Source organism: Ostrinia nubilalis, chromosome 20 (genome assembly GCF_963855985.1).
Source record: "Ostrinia nubilalis chromosome 20, ilOstNubi1.1, whole genome shotgun sequence".
Classification (NCBI taxonomy): domain Eukaryota; kingdom Metazoa; phylum Arthropoda; class Insecta; order Lepidoptera; family Crambidae; genus Ostrinia; species Ostrinia nubilalis.
The window spans coordinates 2,645,701-2,669,718 of NC_087107.1; the positions used below are offsets into that span (position 1 = coordinate 2,645,701).

General features: G+C 37.6%; 1 protein-coding gene across 2 annotated transcripts in view; it reads left to right on the forward strand.

Annotated features, from left to right (window-relative positions):
* Positions 1–24,018, forward strand: part of LOC135081442 (LIM domain only protein 7) — a 264,365-nt gene that overhangs the window by 39,985 nt on the left and 200,362 nt on the right. For both annotated transcript variants that reach the window (XM_063976129.1, XM_063976128.1), the window contains exon 2: positions 9,164–9,198. The gene's annotated coding sequence lies outside the window, so the exon portion shown is untranslated. The remainder of the gene's footprint in view (positions 1–9,163; positions 9,199–24,018) is intronic.

Below are 24,018 nucleotides of genomic sequence, written 5' to 3' on the forward strand. Positions count from 1 at the left end.
GACTTCACACAATGCAAATGTTGACTGAGAAAGAATACCAGTACAATACACGCATGCATGTAAGAGAAGTACATTATTATTTACCAGTTTTTGGCTGCGGCTTCCATCGCGATTAGATAATTACAGCCTTTGTCATTTAGGAGTAATGTAGTTTTCTACTGGAGAAAGAAATTTCAAAATCGGTTCAGTAGTTCCAGAGGTTATTGCAAAAAAACTTACAAACTTTACTAAGTATAGATGAGAGCTTAAGCATGTTGCTCCACAACATACCAATCTAGAACATAAAACATAAATGCAAATCTTTACTGTGCCACATTCGAAAATGTCAAACACATCAACTCATTTTCTACAGTTGGTCAACTGATCTTAACGAGTCACGACTAAGTCGGCGCAAAAATTAATTAGCAAAAAAACATGGCCGTCTTTTTTATGTGTTTGGTGACAGACAGCCGGTTATTGATTGATGTCTTAACATTTCGACACATTTCGATAATGTTCGCAGCAATTTATTTAAGTCGTCAGAAAAAAGTGCCGATAGAAGATAGATGACGTATAAAAAATTGTCATTTGTATTATTTACACTGATTTTAGATTCCTCGAGATCCCGTAAATCCAGAAAGAATAATATTTCAATTGATACATTAAATTATCATCATCAGCCATAGGACGTCCATTGCTGAACATAGACCTCCCCCAATGCATTCCATGTAACCCTGTTAGTAGCGGCCTGCGTCCAGCGCCTTCCTGCTACTATTACGATTACGATACGATTGATACATGCTTACTTGTTATTAGAATATGTCCAGTCCACCAATAATTAGGTAAGTACCTATCTTCTTCTGTCACGTGATTTCTTTTCTGACTATCAGATTGACTTCGTACATAATTCAAGCCTACAGTGAAACTCGGAACATTTTTCTTCTGTTTGTTCCTATTAAATCCAGGACTAGAGTGTCCAACTCTAACGGTGAGCCCATTGAGGATAAGTACTCGCTGATAATTAATCCCATATAACCGAAATTTCTCGTGACAAACGCACATAACTCCACAAATTCGCCTAACAGTAATGCATCGGTCATACGCAGTTAAACTTGATGGAAATCGAGTTCATTTCGCTGTGATTGGCGGTGGCTTCAGTAACAGCGATTTTGGTTTTGAAATACAAATAATATTTAGGAGTTTTAGGAAGAGTGTTGTGGCTTGTGGGTAAATAAAGCTTCATTGTCCTCAGGTTAGGCACAAACACACAAATCATCTACCAGAGTATCTTGTGGTAGTTGAATTGAAATAATGTAATTTTGCTAAAAAAATATTAGTCTGGTCGTCGATATTCTTTCGACCGCATTACTTAAAAGATAGTATGGCATGATGTTTTACCATTTACTACCAGATTAAGAATTAAGTACACCGTTGAAGCTCATAGAGTGTCACGCAGTGATTCTGTCAATGCCTGGTTTCCCAATTTCAGAACAAACATTTTTACGATAAAATTTAAGCAAGAGCGTTTAAAATCGCTCCCGCTGCCCGCTAGTAGTGAGTCGCCCACCCCATAACCAGGGCTGTAGGACGGTCGTGTTGCGTGATTCGTCACACGGGCTGACCCAGTGCGGCGCGTGCGATCGCCGCGTTTTTTATGGCCCCACACCGGTAGGCAAATTACGATTGCCTTTGCACGACGGAGGTTTGCTTTGATTTTTACTGTAGGCGTGATGCAATTGATTTTTTACTGTTTTCACCGAAAATATGAGTACAAATTGAATGTCATAAAAATATTTTAAGAGGGATCTTAGCGATGTAGAGTGGTCCGTTGCGTCGATGCTCGTTGATCCACACAAAGTTACGTCACTTCTACAATAAAAAAAAAAGTAACTAAGCCTGTTCTGGTACTTCTGCTGTGTAAGCTAACATTGCAGTTTCATTAAAATCCGTCCAGTACAACGTGAACAACAAAAATACATTCATCCTCAAAGTTTCGCATGGGATACTAACGTGTCTAATGTCGAAGAGTTAAAATATTTACCAAACTTCTTACGATGCTGCTTCTTTTCAGCACTGTACCACATTATTGTCCCTAAGCAGAATTAGATTTACTAAACATATTTATTACTTCTGTGGTTTTTCTAACAATTTGATCACAAGTACATCGTGAATAAAATCTTCTTGAAGCCATCTAATTGTGGCTCCTGACTCATTTTCTCACCCTACAACTGACCCGCGTTTTTGCCGGCCCACTGGCTCACTTGGCGTGCGACCGACGCGTTTTTACGGTCGTCGGCCGTCGGGTCGTAATGAGGAAGATGTAAATCAAAATTTATTCCCCTTTTTCAGCCCTAACAAAAACTTTAAGCTAAAATAAGACTAACTGTGAAAAAATTTTGTTGATATCACGAAAATTGAATATTTTATAAGCAAATCAATATGGGAACGCGCGAAAACTGATAGCACCCCTGGAATACGGGCGGTGACGTCACACCGCTCGTTGGGCAACGACGGACGGGCGGCGCGGGTGCTAGCTGCGCTCTGTAAACTTATTTTCGTTCATTTCGATACATTTTTTATATATATTAACCGTATCTGATGCCAACCAAATAATCTTACGAAAGTAGATTTACTTATGGTTGTGGATACTTTCAGAAAACATGCAAAGTACCTTTATTATTGCAGAAATCCAAGGGCTAAAACTTGCAAGGTAAGTGAACCTATTATTATGGATGCAATAAATAATTGAGTATTTAGTATTTACGCTTTTTGTAGTATTTGACGTAGATTATAAAAGTTATATCTAGTTTAAAAGTAAAAGTACTAGTGCTGTCAGTCAGATTGCTGTGGGTTATCGATAAAAAATAATACCCATCAATAATTTAGCAACGTTAAGTCTTAATATTTTATTTTTACAGAGTTGGACGATCACGTCCAGTCGTGTTATAGACTACTAACTATCCAACTATCGAATTATGGACATAATGTAATACTCGTAGGGTAAGTTCATTTGAAAATACTATATCCGCAGTGTACAATAAAAACAAGAGTTACACCTGAACACAAAGTTAGAGCTACGGCATATCATTGTACATTTGTTTGTGCTGAAGATAACGAATAAATTGGAAAATCTGGAATGCGGAGGTTTTGCAGCAAGCAATGAAGAATGCAAACATACAATGGCATTAATTGGTTTTAAGGTTATATGTATAGACGTAGTGAAGATCCCGCTTGTACCGAAGTAGCGTGCTATTGGAGGAAACCAAAACTGTTGTGCAAGTTGGATCTCAGCTAAAATTTGAACTGCCTTGTATAGGCAGTATAAAAATATATGTGTCAGTAGTACTACCACCATAACCATCTGACACAAAGATCAGTCCATCGGGCTTGATGATTTTTTTGTTCACTTTAAAAAGTTATTAGTAGGTATAAACTTTGTAACTTTCTATGGAATCAGTGAACGATCATGAATCGCAAGTAAGGTACAGTCAGTTTTGTCACAGTTAAAACTGGTTTCTAACTCTATCGAGGGTCGTCAACGTTTTTCCTGATTTTTATAGTTTGAGTCTGTTACGTCTTTCTTTTTCTGTTCTACTTGAATCTTCGTATCTCTCGTCTTTATTTCTATTGCAGATAACTCTATTCGGCGTACTACGCTACGTGCCCTAGCTGCCCATTGCCATTTCAGCTTGCTAATCCGTCAGGCTATGTCAGTGACTTTATTTGTCAACAATCTCGAGAATCAAGCTCCGAAACGAAACTGAGTAGGGCGCAGTTCGACATAAGCTTCATTTTGTTCGTATTCATCCGAATGCCTACCTGTTCCGATATATTCGATTAAGGACTTTGAGCATTGTGCCGAGGTCTTCCAGCAACTCTGCCATGAGTGCCATGACCACAATATCGTCAGCAACGGTAGCGATAATTAATATGGCACCGCTGGAGAGACTGCAGCACTGCCCAAGTTTCGATCGAATAGAAGGCCTTCTTCTCATATTCCACGAACGTCAAGCATAGTGGCAAGTTATACTCCTTCCATAGTTTTCTGTATAACCTGCCGCAGCTCTGCCCCAGGCAGAAAGGTTCTGGAGTGGAGACCACGTACCGGAAAACACAGCGTGGGACGTCCACCCACAAGGTGGACCGACGACCTGATAAAGATAGCAGGGAGGCGCTGGATGCAGGCCTCTACCAACTGTGCGATATTATGTGGAAGTTATTGAAGGAGGCTATGTTCAGCAGTGGACGTCCTGTGGCTGAGATGACGATGATGATGACGATAACTCTATTCTAGAGTATTATTATCTCTTTGACTTCCACAGGCGGATTGTCACAAGAATAAGAAGTATGTCATGTGTTAATACATTTTGTTCGTATAGATTTTTATCGATAACTCGATGAAGCGACAACATTATTTTACCACCATAAAACATAGTCAATAACAAGGGATAAAGTAGGTAGAGAGTTTTTAGTATTGTCTTATTGTCTTTAAAGTTTCAAAGGATTCAATTTACTTTAAGTAACCCATCTGCGTGCGTACCTCGTGTTTTGTTTCTCTTATTTTTTGTCCACTGTTTCAAATAAAATGTCACTAAAATACTTTATAAAATATTTGTAATGAAAAATATACAATGGTAGGTGTTTTGTCTTTAGGTAGGTACTCGCATTAAAATGATCTTTGCAATAATATCGACTGGTTTTTGTAGATAACGCTTTCTCCCTTTTCGTTAACTTACACCATTTATGTATTTCTCAACTTTTCTTAGCTTTAAAAGTATTTTTCTGGGGCACTAACCATTGTATTAGTATAAAAGGGTTATTATACAATATCTGCATGGTATTTTTTTCTCCATAATTCTATAAAACTCGAAATGACTGCACGAGTCTATGAGCGCTCGAAGGAGCAATACCATCCCGGCGGAGGTAACGGGCGGTGTGACGTCACGCGCTAAACGGTCAAGTGCGAGTTGATTTTTAAAACATCCAACTTTGAATGCCCATAGAAAATTCAGTTTTTGAGATATCGAAAAAATTCTTTTACTAATATTTTTTATATTTTATGTTTGATCTTTTTACATTATAAAATAATTACACTCATCTTCCTCATTGGCTAAATAGTTACTCGCAGCGTGGGTTTGTCACTCCCGGACTTTGGTGAATGGGGTTAGATGTGGGTTGGATGGAGACTGTCGCATCAAACGCTATAGTTACAGGCTTGTTCCCACGGAGATATCAAATTTTTTGCAAGGACGGTTTTGTGCAGAATCCTGCTTTGTAAGATCAATGTTCATTCCCGTTTATTGTATCGCGCAAAAAACCGATCCGTTCGGATTTGTAATTAACTTTCAGAAGTTTCAGGCACACATGTGCATGTTCACACGACAGTCCAGTTTTGTGGAATCCTGGATTACTGGTTCCTGCAAAACTGGATTGCTGTGGGAAACAAGCTTTAATAGGCACCATTTTGCGACAACAATGTATTGTTTGATGTGCAGATGTCTGTACATACAAGTCTTTGTCACCTACGAATCCTGGCAAAAGATAAAACCTCCATCGTATGATGTTCTGGCAGAATAGAATAGCACCATTGACTCTTCCCATGGATGTCATAAGAATCGACTATGGGAGAAATAAGCAAACATCAGCCCTTCCCAACCCATCTGGCCAGTGTGGAGGGTGTAGGCCAAAACCTCCATTTGCTTGGTCAATTAGAAGATTTTCTTCCTGCAATGAAGACTAAATGACCTGATGATACTGATGAATAGCATGTTGATAGTTTGGTTTATAGAGGACATACCTCTAAGACGCCATCTCTTAACCGGACTCGGTCCAGAACAATTACAGCAGTAATGGTGGTTATCATCGTTTAATTACATTGCTACCTCATTTCTATACCTCAATAACAACCTTTATGTCCTAGACATAAAGTACACAATACATAAAATCTATCGGCTACTATACTGGCGACAAGAGTGCGAAATATTGCAAATATGACATTGCAATTATCACGACTGCATAGTGGTGATTTTATAGAGGTGAGACATTGTGCCAAATTCTCAAGACCTAGTAGGTAAGGCGGCGATTCTCAAAGCATATTCTTCGATTGAAACGTCTTTGATTTACTTAGATATGTGTAGAATTTCATAGGAATTCAAAGAGGTGAAAACAGGACAGGTCCTCGGTACTTACAACTATGTACTCTACATACTATACAGGGTGTCCCGTAATGTAACGTCAAGCCGGAACTTTGTGTTGAGGCAAGTTATGCTGGTTATCAGAAAAATATAAAAAAAAATCTATGTGGCATTTTGTCAAAATAATAGGCATTTAAAAAAAAACAAAAAATTCTACTCCCGGTGACGGTCTTTTTACTCGTGTTGCCACAAATCTTCACTTATTCCAAATTTTTTTTTGTCATGTAACCCTGAATAATGCTTCTCTAAATTGTTATCAAAATTACAAAACCAGCTGCTCCAGGTTGGATGAAAAAAATACATTATTCCCAAAAAAATTTTCAAAATAAAAATTTTGCCTAGTTTAAACTGACTGTACTGAAAAAAAATTGTACTACGCGAGTGTGGCAAGTGACGTCATAATTTGGCGCATTTAGTAAGGATTCCAAAATGGTATAACACTTGGTAAATTCTTGCTGTAATTGTCGACAATTTTTGGTTTTTTGGAAATAATCCCGTTCTTAACTTTATCCACCTTGGTTAAAAATTATTATTCTAATGTGCCCAAAATTCAAGTTTCTGTGACTGACTACCGTACAGTCAGTCACAGAAACTTTTGTCACCTTCTTCTTCTTCTTCTTTGGTTTATGGCGATGAACTTGCGTTTTATCGCCACTGAGGGCACACTATTCCGCCAATGTCACGTGCGCAATTTTACACAGTGTGTTTATAAAAATAAATAATTTTTTAGCTGCAATTTAAGCAAATTTAAATACCTAAAACAAACAGACATCACAAATAAATGACAGTAATTAGTAGTTGACATACTATGACAAAAGTCACCCGTGCGTGCGCGCCGTTACTACCTGCTCTGCCTGCACTTGTACTTGGTAACAGGGATAATAAGGATATGAAGTTTCGGTTATGGATACGGTTACGGATATTATAATAATATTATACCGGTTTCGGTTACGGTCACGGATATGAAATCATTTCAGATTATCCGAAAGTTTCGGATAATTTCGGTTACGGAATTATTACAATTTCAAAAATGTAGGTATAATTCAAATAGCAAGATGCTGCGTGACCCACATAGCTACTTTATGTACCAACTAAGACGACACCTATGTATGATAAAGGTAAAACAGGCTGGCATATTAGATGGTGCCAGGGAATGCCAGACAAGTTGGTAACAAATATTAAGATTTAAGGTACAATTCCAAGACGGGCCGCAGACCGCAAACTGCAAAACTCTATGAAATCGGCAGCGCGGCATTGCCGCTGCGGCGTGTATACTGCAGATTTCATAGAGTTTTGCAGTTTGGAATAATTGTACCCTTAGACTCCGTCTTTATCCGAAACTATCCGTAACTTTTGAATCAGTTTCGGTTACGGTTATGGATATTTTTTTATTTCGGATATCCGATAGTTTCGGTTACGGTTACGGATATCCCTAATATCCCTGCTTGGTAAGATGGCCCTCTCCGTCCCGCTCATACCTTTTAAAATGGCTTCTCCACCTCACTTAAGCCAGTAACTTGAATTTTGGGCACATTAGAATAATAATTTTTAACCAAGGTAGATAAAGTTAAAAACGGGATTATTTCCAAAAAACCAAAAATTGTCGACAATTACAGCAAGAATTTACCAAGTGTTATACCATTTTGGAATCCTTACTAAATGCGCCAAATTATGACGTCACTTGCCACACTCGCGTAGTACAATTTTTTTTCAGTACAGTCAGTTTAAACTAGGCAAAATTTTTATTTTGAAAATTTTTTTGGGAATAATGTATTTTTTTCATCCAAGCTGGAGCAGCTGGTTTTGTAATTTTGATAACAATTTAGAGAAGCATTATTCAGGGTTACATAACAAAAAAAAAATTTGGAAAAAGTGAAGATTTGTGGCAACACGAGTAAAAAGACCGTCACCGGGAGTAGAATTTTTTGTTTTTTTTTTAAATGCCTATTATTTTGACAAAATGCCACATAGATTTTTTTTTATATTTTTCTGATAACCAGCATAACTTGCCTCAACACCCAGTTCCGGCTTGACGTTACATTACGGGACACCCTGTATAACTTAAGGCCAGAAATATGTGAGTTTGACAGCGTCATCCCTGCCAAATTAACCTATCTGCAGAATGCATATTATCACATTAGGAATGGCAAAAAAAAAACATATCACATTGTGCCTTTTTCACTAATACTTGCTCGAACATAAACATTAAACGTTACTTGTCTGCCAATCCACGTTCAAAATACTTTTGCTTGAAAATATTATTCTACAGTCAGAACGAAAACCCTCCATCAATCATAAACTTTCTTGGTGTTCCGTCCATCTGAGCGCCCGAAACTCCTGCGCACGTCTCTGTCATCCCCGTTATGGTGTACGTAGGGTCACCATCTTAACCCTTTAAGCAGTTCGTAACCACATCATTTTAAACTTTATCCAAAAACAATGTAAAATTTGAACTACCGCTTTCTTGATGAACGAGTCATAATTATTCATCCAACAAAATTCGGCAACTCTAGCATGCGAAAAAAATAATCAGTTTTTCGTAGCTTGCAAACTAATTACAACTGACATTGGATAATCGCTATCCATCAGTTAAAGAGGACATTTAACTGACTGAAATTTAAATTTTCTGTCAAACAATCTCGGATAATATAGTTTTTAGTTTTTTTAGGCAGACGTTCGTGCATCTGTCCTGAAAATTCCCGACAAATTGAAAATTGAAAAACGAATGGTAACCCTAGTCAAACGGGACAAACGTACCTTCGTGTGGTCCCCGACCTTGCCCGCTTTCGATAATTCAATGTCATTCGTTTGAATTGATGACCGAACCGAACTGAGTGAACGATGCTTTTGACATTTGACCTGCTCCCGTTCGGCGTTTGAAATTTGAATCATTCATTCTATTGTTTTTTTTTCACTGGAAATGCGTTTCGCTTTTGTTATTTTAAGTCACGAATTGCAAGTTGTACCTAATGTTATTTTTATCTTTACAGATATCGGCGTTTCTGAAAGGAAGATTATTTTAACGGTGAGTTTTTCACTTTAGTATCTAAAAATTTTTTACCATATAGGTAGTTGTATTAAGAAAATACTTGGCTCTGGGAAATTGGAGATAGTACTCTTATTATGGCGGAGAAGGAAGGACCTGAAGGTGCAATTAATACCATTCAACATCCTAGGGTTGGCACTAGACCCCCCTCCCTTTTTACGCATATGCACATAACTCAAACAAAGCATCATTTTTATTCCCTCGGCGCACGCGCACAATCGGCGCGTTGACACGCATAACGCGGGCATTAAAACCGAAAACATTCCCGACAGCCGGCGAGATGTCACGTACATTACACATAACATCCTAGATTGTGCGGGGGGAGATCAAGTTAGGAGAATTAGCGGTTTAGGGTCGTATGTTGTATGTACTAATATTCCCTTCTACACCACTAGGTATCACTATGCTTATGTTGGTTCACTGTAAATAGATAGTCCAGTAGGCCTAGGGGTTATCACGCCATTTTATCGATTTTGCCCATACATTTTGACGTGGATAAGAGTATATCACGGCGCGCATCCTAGCCCGGCAGATCAAAATAGGGAGTTCTCGCATTAAAATTTGGGACACAGAAGCCTAATTGTGCAGTTTCTTCTGACCAACTGCTGCTTACACTTCAAACCTGATAGTGGCAGTACTTCGTTGAACGTTCGTTGTGATTGTTCAGAAAACACTAGTGCCTTCAATGTTGAAATTGAAATTAGTGCAAAGGAACACCACTTGGGTGGGCAGTAGACCTTTTTTCTGGAAAGAGGACCGAACTCTCGACTCAATCCTTTGGCCACAACAAAGGTAAAATTTGTCCTATATTAGGCTAAAATTAAAACTAATAACAAACTCTTCCCGCCTATGCCTTGGTTCGCCTGTGGCATACTGTAGCGGGCGCGTGCGCCGACCCAAATACCCAGCGCTAACGGTGCGTGAGCGCACCTCTGCTGCGCAAACCTTTGATTGATACAATGTTCTGTGGCAAATGATAGATAGATATACTTTATTTGCATTACTGGAAACACACATTAGGAACAGAGAGTACCAAAGGACATCAAGTTGTCTGTGTGTTGAGTATTGTCTCAGCAACACTGAACGGCAATAGCTCAGCCAATTCAGCCATCGGTTTAAACATAACAAACCAGTGATTTTCAGCTACAGCCTGAAGACAACTATAGCGAGACATAAGGCCTAGGAAAGCTATATGGATCTTTTTTCAGTCTATGTTTGTCAAGTTCTTAAACTTCTCTTAGTATTTTTTTACAGCCATCTTGTCATATTCGTAGTAATATAACAGTACACATACTATGCTGTGTAAAAAACGACGCTCTTCGTGATGGTAACTCGTCATTCTATCACGAGTTTAAAGCGATGTGCGAAAAATGTAATTAACGCGCTAACTCAAAGGCTAAGTATGACAACGGACCGCCATGGCATACCGTTGCCGTAACGGTATCACATATGAACCATAATTAGTCGGTCCACTGTTCGATGCCCAGTGAACTATGCCATAGCTCGGCGACAACGGCCAATTAATTGTAGACTAACAAGCGTTTGCTAGCTGTTATCATTACTGTGTGTGACACTGTGTCATATATGAACCATAATTAACCGGGCCACTTTTCGATGCCCAATGAACTATGCTACAGCCCAGTGACAACAGCTAATTAATTTTAGACTAACAAGCGGTTACTAGCTACTGTGTCATATATGAACCATAATTGGATGGACGACGCTGATGCCCAGTGAATTATGCCATAGCTGGGTGACAACAGTTAATTCATTCCAGTAGACTAACAAGCCGTTGCTAGCTACTGTGTCATAAATGAACCATAATTGGATGGACCACTCTGATACCCAGTGAACTATGCCATAGCTCGGTGACAACAGCCAATTCATTCCAGTAGTCAGTAGACTAACAAGCGGTTTCTAACTGTTATGTAATTACTGTGTCATATGTGAACCATAATTAAATGAACCACTCTTTGATGCCCACCAGTTAACTATGTTACAATTAGCCGATTCTTTCAAGTGGACTGGAAGGCGGTAACTGTCCATTGTGTCACTGTGGTAACAGTAACCCATAGTGTCACATATGAACCAAAAATAGGTCAGCCCAATGTCTGAACTATGGTGCTTTGTTAGACACTTACGAAAAGTAATAATCACGAAACGTGCCTGAATAGAGCTGGGAAGTCAATTGATAGGTTTTGAACAAAAAGTCTTAAATGTAGTTGATAAATGAAACTATAAATATTTTAAATATTGTATGTTTGCAAGACTTATCTTAATCATTATGAATAGATATTGTATCATAGCTCTCACATGTCTCAAACGGTGGGAGAGATGCTTTTTCGATCCGAGAGTCACCGATGCTATTCCCAAAGAAGATATGAATTCTCAAATTCCCTCACAATTTGAGAATTCACAAGTCTTTGTGTCATTGTTGTAATTGCAGGTCTTTAAAGAAATACGATTACATGCTTCAGAAACAAATTACGTGTTGCGTATTGCGAATATTACAACAGGTATGTTTATTAAACAAAAAGTACTTCCACACCCAATTATTTTTAAAAAGTAAACACTAATAGAACCGGACTTCTGATCTATGATTATAAAATCACGATAGGAATTTAGATAAAGTACTAAAAAAAAGTAGTAGCAAAAATTTTAATCAGCAGAACTGCAATAAAACAAAATTGCACTTATCATTACAGAACCGGTTTTTAAAAAGTAAAAGCAGTAATGCTGTTGCTGATGTTGATAAAAGTATATTAAGATTTGGACTGAATTTTGATGGAGTCACGTGAAAACCTGATGCGTGGAGACATGTCGGTATGGTTATGTTCACTTTGTATTGTATGTAATCCCTACTAATATGATAAAGGCGAAAGTTTGGATGTCTGGATGTTTGTTACTCTTTCACGCAAAAACTACTGAACGGATTTTGACGAAACTTTACAGTATCATTGTTTATAACCCAGAATAACATATAGGCTATAATTTACGACGATCTGTGACAAACTGAATTTCACGCGGGTGAAGCCGCGGGCAACATATTGTTATAAATATGACTAAATTTGTCACTTTTCTTTGTAAATATGTAAAAATGTATTCTACAGTAGTCTAGTTAATTCCTGAACGCAGAATTCCCGATTCCGGTTTCAAGTGGAGGGAAAATTTTCATTATATTTTATGAACACAAGTTAAATCTTAATACATACAGTATTAAGATTTAACTGCGATACAGAAATATAATTTCTATACTAAAACTAAATTTCAATTAACCATATCTGTCTTTTATACAAGGCGGACTGTTAACATTGTTATGTTCTGAGAACAAGTAAATGAATTGTTTGATAGTATCTAATAGTGCTGGTGTTGTAGTTAAAACCTTGACATTCCGTCAGTTATAATAATAAGTTAGTTGTTTCTGCAGCTAGTAAGCGTTCAAATTAATTTCCAGTCAGTCGACCAATTAATCAAGACCTCTCATACACAGGGTGTCCCAAAAAAACCTTCCAAACTTAAGGAGATAATAGACTAATGGATGACCCTACAAATGAGCAAGTGATATTTTTCATGACATAAAAAAGAATTCGAAAAATATCTGCTCATTTTGTACAGACAGTAAAGAGATAGGCTCGAAATGGGGGATTAAAAAAAATATAAGAAAAACCGTATCTCTGACATGTCATACTTTTAGTAAAGTATTTTTTCCATTAATCTATCATTTCCTTAAGTTGGGGCACGCTCTTTTTGGGACACTCTGTATATGAGATTGGGTCTAGTAAGCTACATAATACCACAGAATAAGTAATAGTACAGGTACAGAAGGATTACTCCGCAAGACGATTTAAATAAATGCGAGTCTTGCTGCGACGCGATACAGTGGAATTCAGCTCGCACAGCACTACGTACCTACAATTTTATTCACCTACAAGTTTTGTCTCTTTCTATCGCGTGCCTCTGAACTCTTCTTACGCTGTTAGGGTTGCTGTCTAGTGAAAAAATAATTAATCTACTTATTTGTAATGAGGTACGTATGTAGGTAAGTATGCATTCATTATGGAAAACCTTGGGAGAGGCCTTTGTCCAGCAGTGGACGTCATTTGGCTGAAACGAACGAACGCATTCTGAGCAGTAGTCATAGTAGGTTAGGTTCCTATACTATCCTAAGAATTATTGATTACCTACATGGCCAACATACCTTTCAGCATCTTTAGGAAGCGAAAAAAAAAGATAAATCCGGTAGATTTCTTTTCGAATTTAAACACCCGAACGCCGCACAATATTTCTTTCTCTTTATGTCCATTTTTAAATAATACTTCGATCATAGAATTATAATCATACTACAACGCACGCCAGCGTCCTGACGGGCGCGCGCGTGACACTCGACTGATATAATACCCGCCGGCGGGGCGCTTCGCTGTAGGTAATTATCGGATGTACCGGGCGGAGTGAGCCAGGCCTGATAATACTTATCAATAGTAACTTTCCCATTTCACAGTACACAAAACTGTTGTCACATTCTGTCACACATCAAATTCATTCTGCTCGCGGTTTTATTTAATTCTTTTGTGTTTTCTCATTGTTAGAGTTTTGTTTTTTAAATACATTGTGGTTTCATTTCATTAATATTAATGTCACTGCATGCTTTATGCTTGTAGCGATTTTTGGGGCAAGTGATAGAAAATAAGCGGGTTGTAATAAAGTTAGATACGAAGATTTTGACCACAATGGTCTTTACTTCTGTCTTCTTCTTCAGAAGAACTAATATTACTACTACAGTGATAGAAACCACAGAGATTAGTCTGGATTATGTCCAAATGCTAGCTAGAATCTCGGCTCCAAGTTTCTCCGTTATATCCCCAGTTGGAACAATGTAAAATTACTGCACTAAAGACACAGATGAAGACTCACTTTCGTTTGTACAATACTTTGCCTTGACTCTTCCAAACACTAAGATTCACCAACTTTATTCATATTTATAATCTCTAGTTCGTTACTTGTGCCACTCGCTTAAACAGGAATGCGTGACGGGCGTACGCTATGACCTTGCGTATATACAAAATATGGCATATAGACCACAGCTTTTTGCCGTTATAATAAGCCATAGTGACAACTACTATGATACGATTTTGTCGTAAAATGTAACTGAACATTTATTTGTTTAAATAATTTTTGTCCACTTCGAAGTTTTCGTCATTTCCTGATACATCCATCTGACAATCTGAACTACATCACGACCGTAGTTCAAGTTAGTCTACTTATTGTAGGTAGGCTTACCCCAGATGACTCGAAAGTTTGAAACCGAATTTGTAAGAAGTGCTCACTGAAAGTCAAACGAGCAATTTTTCATGAACTGCAACCGTGTCCAAAGGGCTACCATTCTCTAACTATGTTGTAGCTCATGTAAGTATCTCTCAATGAGTTACAAGAAAGTATTAAAATAAAAAAATCACATCGTAGTAGCATTAAGGCTGGGTTGCACCATTTTACTTTATTAACTTCAACATACGTCAAAAATCTGTCAAACTCCATACAAAAAGCTACTGGTTATCGTTATAGTTACGGTTAAAGTTAGGTAGTGCAACTCACTTATATTCCACATTCCTTGTAAACGGTCTGCCACGTTCCTTAAAGGTTAACTTAGGCTGAGTTGCACCACCTAACTTTGACCGTAACTATGACGATAACCGGCGTTTTTTGCATAGAGTTTGACAGATTTTTGACGTTTGTCAAAGTTAAAGTAAGATGGCGCATCCCAGCCTTAGTCTAGTGGTATCGTCTGGAATGCTCATCTACTGAACAGACCGTTAAGAAGCTTAATTGCCGGTTAAAGAGCTTTTGTTTAGCTCAGATTAATAGTCGTGTTGATATGAACCGTTGAGTCTGCCTTCTGAGTTATGGATTTGACAATCGAGTTAAAATTTCTGAGTATTATGAGTTTTCCAACGTGGTTTAGTAAGTACTTGATATTAATGAATTTGTAGTGATATTATTAATGCGAAAGAAAATGTGTATGTTTGTTCCATGAAACTTAGAAAAGGTTAATTTACATACCTACCTAAGTATCGCGTTAAAAACTAAAGGGGGTAATCTATGTTTGTTAAATATTGCTAATAATCTTTCCAAAAAAAGAAAAGGAATATATTAGGTTGGGAAATATTTAATTTGATTTAAACATTAATTAGGTACTCTTTCTATGAACTATTTAACAGAGACTGAAATCTTGGCTGTAGGACCTACGGGACTATTCCCACCTCTAGTTCCCACCGCTGCAACTCCTGTGTAGCCAGGACCTACAGCTTGACCTCCAATAAAAACCCTGTAGTTCGCAGTAGGACTATAAATAAAACCAATTTGTAATGCAACAGAATACAGTAAGTAAGCGAAGTATAAGAAATACTTTGACCTTATATTACTTTGTACCTTATGTGTTCCTTCTCTTTTTTTTTAATCTGGTGTGCAATAAAGAGTATTTATTATTATTATTATTTGACTATCAAATAACAAAATTAAACGCCATGCTACTTGACGCAAGCAACTAATCCTGATACTCTAAATTAAAATTCGAGTCAATTGGAAATCCTACACGTCGTAAACATCAGAAATGGTCTGTGTGGTCTAATAAATTCCGACCACTTAATTTTACAATCACGTTAATTAAATGCCTGTAAAAAAAGGTCCTTGGCAATCACTTCTTCAATTATAACTGTTGGACTATTATAGGGTCGATGCGCACATGTTTGCGTGAAGATCAATGGAGTAATGAGACTTTAAGTGGTTCTAGTTTGGTTGTAATTAAATGTGGTCGCAATTTAGACCAGTCTGAGTCGCGTTTAATATGATGTAGCGAAGATTTTACTTTCAAGGAAGATTCATTATTTTGTCACCTTTTTTTTAAGGTGGTCGGAATGCATTTTACGCACCGTCTCCTAGTCGCGAGGGGCTGCTGGGAGGTGTGTGGGGCTCGTCCTTTTTAGCAATCCTTACCCACTAAACAATTTTTCTTCTTCTTCTTCTTAAACCTATCCACCATGTACCGTGCATCGTGTATCAGGGAGGAGTGGGAATTTATTTTGTCACCTGTCTTATCTTATATGCTTCTGTCATTGGCCTGTGCACGCGCAGTGATCGCCATCGCCGACGTGATCTGCACGCGTTGGTTTGGCTGAAGCTTTAGTAATTTCAGTTTAGCGTCTATTTTACAGGTTGATCATATTATCAGACCATTGTATTCTTAATTCATAGATAAGATAGGTGCTTGTTTTAATAGTTCCTTTCTATTTCACTGAAGTTGGGTTCTTATTCTAGTATGTTATTGTTCTTATTCAGTTGTTACGAAAAGCATACATGGTTATGGGTTGATGCTTCTACATTAAATAACTACATGTAGTTCCAAAGATGGTATCATAATCGAACGTTAGACAAGAGATATTGTTGACTTCATAGGAATTTGAAAGGATCAATAAATCAAGATATGGGAAAACAACTCATGAACTATCATCGTTTATTATTCCTTCCAAAGGGCGAATTTTATCTATACCTCTATTTCAACCGGTGATTATTTGCTGAGGTCGTCGTAATTGGATCGTAGAATTGACCTTTGTCTTAAAATAAAGTTTAGATTTGATTTACAATAACAATTCAGGATTTTATGTTTGTGGATAATCACTATTTGGAGAATTCTTAAGAAATTCTGATTTGTTTCGAGACAAGCCCTGGCGTGGTCTTGATGTATGCTGAGCGGGTGCCTTTTTGTCAGAGGGGCTCAAGCAGCTATCTGTACATTAATTTGTGTATCTCCTTCATTGTGTATCTATGTTTTTCCTGCTTGTATGTCTTTCTTTCAAATAAAAATTATTCTATTCTATTCTATTTGGAGTAAAATGATAGAATAGAACCTCTAACTGATCATACTTTAGGCTGAAAACCACTTGGGTTGACCACCCATTTGGTTTGAAAAGTTGATTGATTGTTCGAACCTTCGACACCATTTTCACGATGTCTTACATGATGATTTTAAATGATAACAGACCTTCTTTCAAATGTCATATTTTCCGGGAATACAACAATCATATTACTATTTTTGCTTCCTTCCAAGATCTTGTATCCTTTTCAAACAATGTTGTTCAATAATTTCCGTCGCAAACATTGTTTGAACTTCTGTTGACGTCACCTGTTTTATAAACTAACTTTTTATGCAAATTAGTCGTTTCACCAACAAAAAGGTTCAAAGTTTAACACTAAAAGGTATTTTTGTTAAGTATTTTTACTGCCTACTAAAATAGCAATAAAATTTTGATGATCTTTTATTTCAGTGATTTTAGTGCGTGAAAATGAAACAGGAAATATAAATCCACGGATGTGAATTAAGAGAAAATAGATTTAAAAGGGGTCAGAGTCTTTATAAAAAAAATCCATTAAATTTATTTTTTGCAAGATCCAAAATGTAGTAGGTGCTTTATTAATCAAGCTTTTATAGACTGTTCACACTTTTTATAATGATATAGGATTTAGACATTCCGCAGACTGCAGACTTAATCGGCCGGTAGTTGGGTCGGGCTGTTTAACAGTATGAACGAACATGTATCGAAGACTCGAAATGCGCACATTACACCGATTTGCAACGCCTTCACTGGGCGTCACATGTACAATATTATGTTGTACCAACCAACCCTTACCCATGTGACATGCAATAAATGATTTGAATTTGGTATCGCCCGATTCTTCATGGAAACCGACCCACTATCGGCCAACCAAAAGTGGTCTGCGCCTAGGCTTATAATTATAATTTTGGAATTTCAACGACAATTTTGCAAGTCAGACAATATTCTAAAGGATCGTTTAAATGCAAATCCACTTCCAACTGATTAACATTTAAACTAGTTGTTTACAATTTACAATACTATTCATTATTGCAAATCCTAGGTCTCAGACAACTTATTGGCATACCTCTGTCATATTTATATGACGCTTCCTCAATAACTGTCCCATATGATCCTAATTGAAACGCAATTTATAACTAATTGTATGTGTTATGACGCGTCTTTTGATTTATTGTGTTTGGCACCTACGGTAAGGCAGAAAGGGCTAAGTAACGATCACTAGCTTACTACTACATCTGTTAGCTTTCGATTTGCTTTATAAGTTGGAAGATATAAATGAAAATACTTCTTCCTACTTTGCTAAGGTGTCTGCAAGTTTTAGTTACCTGATCATCATAAAAGAAAGCCGATCTGAATTAAGACCTTAGTTATTACCACCAATACAATCACCGCTAAGTACTAGACGAACTCTGTTAAGTTAATCTGCACGCGTTGGTGTGGTTGAAGCATCAAACATAGTAACTATGCTAGGAGGACTGTCATCAATGGAAGAGCTAATAAGCTTGCAGCTAGAATGGCTCATGGCCTGGATCCAATACCTTCTCACAAAAAATTATGAGAATGTCATATTAGGATCTATTTATTAGTTATTGAATTATGCTGAATCCCCTAGCTAGATCTTAAGAAATTCTCGAATAAAACCTCAAAAGCCTCACCGTCCTCTAGTTTTCTCCAGTTCCCATTCTGCAACCCCGTTCCTTGTGATACACGAGTCCCCATTGTCAGTATCTGGGCCGGCTGATTGAAAGCCCCGCTTATCGGCTTCGTTAGCCGCCGCATAATATTTTACTGCGCTGGAGCTTAATTATTCCTTTCTATTTTAACTCCGCATAGGTTCCGTGTTGGACAAGAAATGTTAGAAACTTACTGGTTTTGTTTATGTCGCGTTGTTGTTAGTCATCGGCCGGACTCAACGATCTTTGTCTACTTTCATAGATGAAGGTACCTAGTTACCTAGGTCTGGTCCATATACCTAACATTATTTCTGTGTAAGATTCTAAAATAGTAAGACACGGGTCTTATCGCGACGTTTATTTGAGTTACATTATGTACTCACGGCTTGACGTTTCGGCTGCGATGCTGCAGCCGTGGTCACAAGCAGACTGGCGGCTCGCTAAGACCCGTGTCTTACTATTTTAATAATTTCTGTGTATGTTTGGATATGATTTTCACTATCAGAGCCACGAACCAAGATCTCGTGATGTGTAAGATGACGGTCGGACACAATTTCGTAACCCCAATTTCAGCTCATAGTTATCAGTAACTAAATAATAGTAAAAGTATAAATTAAGTAATGTTAGACAAAAAATAATTCATGTCTAATTAAATTACTAAACTCCAGCCTGTCTGCCTATAGGCGCTCATAATATAAACGTCCTCCATTAATTTCCAGCTAAATAGCCCATGGTGGTGTAAAGTCAAAGTCTAAAACCATCTATCCACTGATGTGGCACGACCGACATCGGTGTTCTTAGTAAATATGAAAACAATAACTGGCGTGTACAAATATCCCCGCATCAATACCGAGTTCTGGGTAGTTAGTGTTGTACCCACAGAAGTCGAGTCTGAGTCATTGGGTTTAAGACTGCATAAGCTTTTGAGCGCAACTTGAGCTAGCTGTAGTTTTTTTGAGCATTAATTTACGATGTCTGTCCCGTAATCCTGAGGGGCTAAGAATAATTGGAACTCTGAGCATATTAATGTTGTCCGTTTGTTTTAAGTACTCGTATGTATGTGTTTCCATGTGGCAGCAAAATGAACGTATTCTTATCTATTCTAAGGACTACCAGTAACTGTTAAAACTGAACTTGAGTCTTTTTCGAACCAGCCACATCCTCGTGCATTCGAATAGGTCTCGAGTTCTTTTGAAGTTTCTGTACTTGATTCGATACTAATTTTCGATCTTTGTTGGCTCTCGTCTCTGTGTTACTTGTTCTCTCATAAATCCTGAGCCTAATTTGCACTATGAAATGCTAGGGACAAAGTTGACCTTCACTGGCTGGGTTTTTTCGGCGGTCAAACTGTAGCACAGGAGTTGCGGCGGTGGAAACGTTGCGGCGTTGGAAACGTAATGTGGTAATAGTCCCGTATGAAATGCTAGACTTGCAAAGTTGAGTCTACAAAATCACGGATCGAAGACTCGAGCACTTCACAACACTAGTAGAGGTTAGGCGCGTAACCTTGGCAGGAGGCATTTTGCCACACCGGCTCGCATTCTCGGACTTTCGTTTTGCACTTTGACTCTACCGCGATCTTTCAAAGTCACTTCGGGAGATGGACATGGTGCCATCGATCTTGGTTTCAGCTTGTTAACCATTTGAAGATTTCAAAGTTAAAAGTATGAATTAACAGCATGAAAGTGCTGGATGGATTGCAGTTCATCATAGTTTAATTGCAGTAGAGTGGAGTGTTACGTGAGATGAAACAACTACAAGATTTAAACAAAAACCCAATTGGGTTGATAAATTGATTGTGTAATGGCGAAATTAAGTTTGTTAATTGTATGGATGCACATTTGTATCTGCCTCTTGACTCTTTTAATTTAAACTTCGTACATACGTTAACTCGAATGCTAAAATGTCTTCCACCTATCGTGAGGGTTGTTGTTACAACTGGTATCACTACTACATACTAATAGGTGTCTAACGCCCAAACGAACTTACAACTAAAATGTCTTTCGTCACATTGTTTGACAACGAAATTACTAATTTTTAAATTGATGTTTAAATTAAACCTAGAATCTTCGCAACGAGAAATTCCAACCAGCCATTAGACCACAAAGGCGTTAAAATCTAAACGATTAAAATATCTCAATGTCAAGAGAAAACATGCCCAGTTCAAGCAACTGGAATGTCCAACAATTTAGCAAGTTTTATCTTAATCTAAACTCTAAGCTCAGTAGCGCACGCGCATGTATAATCAGCCGATGCTATCTAAGCAAATACTTGCTGTATTTCTGCCTTATCAAGAGTACGGTTAGACATTAGTGTGGGTACTCTAACAAAGTTTCCTTGTAGTCGAGTTAGCGTGGGCAGTGATAATGCTTCTGTTTTAAAGTTTGGTGAACTGTTGGTTTGGTCTACTTAGGAGTTGATGAGAACGGGCGTTATTGTGTTAAGTCTTATAGCAATAACTCAACACAAAATAGTTATAACTCAACACAAGATCGCCTTCATAACAGCTAAGATCGAGTTTGGAGATAATAACAATGAGCAAACCGGGCAATATGGGAATCATTGAATCAATCATCAGTGGACGTCTACGGAGATGAATAAGGATCTTAGGTGTGACGTCGTTTTGTGCCGGAATTTTGCAGGAAATAAGCTGAAATAACTAAAAATTATATTCGTGTAAATAAGAAAAAGTATATATATAATTTTCTGTTACTCTTTTCTCAATTCGATACAATGAACCGACCTTTTATCTTTCATTCATCATCTGAAATTACAAAGACTTTTCCACTTTGTATTCCGATCCGCACCTAAAATAAGTTTCCGTATAGAAATGAATATTCTGCAAATGTGTATTGCGGTTCGTATGTTATTACGCACCGTTCGAGTCCATTAATTTTAGCCTCAGCCCAAGTGTCGGATTCCTGAGTCCGGTGCAACGCCCTTGAAAGTTTATTTTGACTGCTAAATCGGATCGCGTATGTTTTGATTAGTGATGTGCTAATCGATTTTTGGCTGCCGGTAGTCAATGACTGGGGTTTATACACGTGACTCAAAGCGGGGGAATCGAGAAAATCGCGCGATATTTACGAACAAAAAAGCGAATGAGTGAGACTTTAAGGTCTTGGGTACTTTTGGGTTCTTTCAAGTACAATATGCCCTTTACGTGTTTGCGCTAAAGATGCTTAGAAACTTCTAAAATCTCGTTCGTTTCGTTTCCGGACTCAGCAAACAATTGAATGTTGTTACGAGGAAGCTAATGAACATTTCCGTGTTTTTATAAAATCGACATGATTTGTAGCAAGCGATGTGCCGATTTGTTGTCAACATTTCTCAATATTGACAGGACAGGGTTAGTCAGATAAAATGTTATCGATTAAATCCGAAGAAAAATCGAAGAAAAATACCACTGTTCTTTCCCATTTCATGCAAAACAGGTAACTATTATACTAGGTACCTATTTGCGGTCTAAATCGATGCTTTAGCTAAATATAGTGCCGGTAATCGAATCAGTATTCGCGGTACTGCAGTCTGTTCGCTACTGGTTCGTTGAACGATAAACTGGATGTTTAATGAGTTCACCGTTTGTTAAAGAGTTTACGATGTAAGGCTGGACACGGATTGGCGGTTTTTAAAACGCGTGAGCGTGTTTTTGCATGCGCGTTTTTGGTAGTGAAAGCTCTTGGACATTAATAGGAGGTATAAATAATTATGTTTTATCAGTCGTTTTTCGCCACCCTTCTGTACCTCTAAAAGTTTACTTGCAAAGTTTCCATACAACCCTATCGAGCTAACTGGCGCTAACTGCCAGGTGCGCAGTTAACTCGATCGGGTTGGAGTCTTATTTTATTCTTTTGGCGATTTGTAGAATAAATGGCGGTACAATTTGGTTTGAATGTCAAATGATTCTAGGTAAAATCAGTCGGACTAATCTTAGTACCGTTTACCGTATTTTCATTCCGTATTATCTCCTGTAAATGAATGGGGTAGATAGACTGAAAAATACGAAAGCGGTGTTAGTTGGGTAGATAAAAGGAAGCTCTATCTGTTTTTTGCGTTAAATAAACGCTCAATCTGTAAACTGCTATGAATGGGGTGGTTATATTGGAAATACGAAAACGGTGTTGTCTAGACTCTAGACAGATAAAGGGCAGCTCTATCTATTTTACGCGTTTAATAAACGCTCAATCTGTACTGTTCCTACACCGATCCGGATTGGACGGTGCGCGTGGGCTAACAATAGATAGTAAACTAGGAAGAATATTGACCTGACCCGATAGATTTAAATGTTTAGGGTTAAGTGGGCCGACGCAAATAGAGCGGTTCGCTAATTTGAACGTATGAGGGTTAAATTAAACAAAAGTAGGAGCTACGAGTTATTTATTATTATTATTTAAACAGGTAAGATAATAATGGACTAATCTACTATTTTCTTCCTATAGTATCAAGGTTGATTAGGGATTATATGTATTCAACTTTTAGCCAAAGAATGAAATAGTCATTTTGACATAATTTCCCATTCTTACTGAATGTGACAATGTGCCAAAATTATTCTTCAGTTATGATTTATCAGATGATTGAAAAATCTGTCCGCAGAAAAATAACCCTTAAATTGCAAATTCTTGATCGAATTTAATATTCCAAACAAATACCTAAACTTGAAATCCTTAGGGGAGGCCTTTGTCCAACAGTGGACGTCATGTGGATTGGGCTACGTCAAACAAACCTACTAGTACCATGATTTAAAACATGCATTTAAAAATAGTCTCGTATAATCAATACGAAGTCAACTAAAACATTACATTTAGTTACGTTATGCCAATCATTAGCCAGATACACGATGTCAAGCATCAAGTAAAAACGTCTGCAAGTACTCGTAATAGGTTGATACCCTGTCATTGATATCTTTACTTTCTATTATCTAGATTCTAGAACTTTCTATCGATATTATACTACAGAAAGAGGATACAGTCGGCCGCAAGTATATACCTTTGGTTCTCGGTTTCCCTCTTGTTGAAACTGAGAAAGTTAGGTTCTTACTTCTGGGGCGTTAGTTAAAATTATTTCGGACGGAATTAAAAATGACCTTTATTTATTTAGTTTATTCAAATTTATTAGTCTTTTAGGCTGTTTCTGTGAAGTGGTGGACGACGCTTGGCATAAAAAAAATGTGTCACTTCGTCAAACCTATTATTGCAATAATGAAACTTGACACGGGAACGACCCTGTCTACCGTGATTCAGCCT